We start from the raw sequence: 2,048 nt of genomic DNA on the forward strand, positions 1-2,048 counted from the left end.
AGAAATATTGACCGATGATTCCACCGGTCCACAAACCACACCAAACTGTTGTTGTTTCTGGAGAAATGACAGCTCTTGAATCTCTTCAGGTTGCTCTTCGTTCCAAATGCGGCAATTTTGTTTGTTTACATACCCGTACAGCCAGAAATGGGCCGCATCACTGAACAAAATTTGGCTCGAAAATGTCGGATCTTATTGGAAGTCTTATTGGAGTCCATATAGCGAAGCGATTTTGTTTGGGAAGGTCGAGCGGCTTCAGTTCTTGCCCAAGCTGTACGCTTTCAATTTAAGAACTCGACGTAAAATGCGCCCAGATGTTCAGTCCGAGTTGGTGCGAACGGCGCCGAATCGACTCTTTACGCTGTTCATGTACACTCTTAGATCGGGTGCTGTATTTTTTCACCGCGTGCTGACCGTGGTCTATTCGGTCTAATATTATCCAATAATGAATGCTGGGTCTCAAAATAGACATCGCCGATTATTTTGACCATAAGTGATATTACTTAATGAAGTTAAGCGATTTGTAAACATTGTTTAGGCGTAAGTCTTCCCATGATGAAATGCCAAACAATACTGAACAAAAATAAAATGACAGCTTGACACGACTCACTCGTGATCTGTCCTAAAAAGCCTATTACAGAAAGTATCTCCACTTGGATCATCCGTTATATGGTAAACGGTCAGCATGACGAGCTGACTCAAGTTAGAGATGTTCGTCTGAACATACGCGAGAGCGTTCCCCAGTTATTGAGATATTAATCTGTAATTTTGCACACGCCCTTTTCTATCTAAGAAGCTGCTAATTTATTGTAACCGCCGATATCGGACAATTATAACATATAGTTGTCGAACAAACTGAGCTTTCGGAATCCAGTTCTTGTATGAAAAGCTTTTTCATTTGAGCTGATATCTTGACTAAATTTGGCACGGACTATTGTTTAATGCAACAGTGTAATACTAGAAACTGTGCGATATACATGCTATATAAACTGATTCTTATTATAATAAATTCCGATCCTCTGTTTGATGTTTTCTACATCATTATAATATACTTATTACATATTCGGTCGAGTTAATATCAAGATATTTTACTACAATTTTAACTGCAGCGAATTAAGATAAAGAAATAAAACCTAGTCCAAGTTTATGACCTTCAATATAAGGCAAGACGATTTGATTGTAATTTATTCACGATTTCATCAATTAATATAAGTATGTGTAATTCTTTGGTGAGAGTTTTAAATATGAAGTTTTGATGGCACCCGAACCTTCCTTTACATCATTATACCTCCGATACGTGGCAAACCTTATCTACAAATGGGCTAAATCGGACTAGACTCTTATTTCTCACGTTTCTCAGGCAATATACATATGTATGTATGTATATCTATTATAACGATTTTAGAACTTCTGGTTGATTTTAAACCTTATATGTATATCGGCCAATATAGAAGATATCTTAACAAAACGAGTTAAATAGATTTTCTTAGATATATTGAAATAGAAAACATACCGAAAGCATAGTCATTAGGTCAAATATCAAATTTGTGGCTTTTAGCTATCAACTTCTGCCACATATACCATTTATACACAAACTGTTGAATTATTCCTTAAATTAAAATTTAAAATTAAAATTAAATTATAAATCAAAAAACAAAAAACTCATCTCCCTCCGTGACAATGCGCTACTTGAACACATTGCCGTGACCAGGATTCGAACCTGGGTTACTACGGCCACAACGTAGGGTCCTAACCACTAGACGATCACGGCTATGGGAGACATGTATGTCACGTGAGCAAATTGCACACAACTGCCGTTAGCCAGCCAAGCGAGTTCAACCTAGCTAATGAAGTCGTCATCAATTGTTGTTGTGCTTGTACACTACGCTCGCCCCACCACCTATGAAAATCAACAGTAAATTCAGACACTGCTCAACCAGCTTTTTAAGCGTGCACTGTCTTATCGACTCTTTGGAGAGCGCATGTGTACGAAAGGTGAGTAATGCTGTTACATATTGTTGTTGCTTTGGCGCTGATGAGCTGTCTAA

At 37.7% G+C, this 2,048-nt stretch overlaps 1 non-coding gene across 1 annotated transcript; it reads right to left on the reverse strand.

Annotated features, from left to right (window-relative positions):
- Positions 1–1,699: 1,699 nt before the first annotated feature.
- On the reverse strand, positions 1,700–1,771 carry Trnah-gug. The gene has a single exon. It is a non-coding gene; the product is annotated as a tRNA-His (tRNA).
- Between the last annotated feature and the right edge of the window lie 277 nt (positions 1,772–2,048).

Source organism: Bactrocera tryoni, chromosome 4, assembly GCF_016617805.1.
Source record: "Bactrocera tryoni isolate S06 chromosome 4, CSIRO_BtryS06_freeze2, whole genome shotgun sequence".
In the NCBI taxonomy this organism is placed as follows: Eukaryota; Metazoa; Arthropoda; class Insecta; order Diptera; family Tephritidae; genus Bactrocera; species Bactrocera tryoni.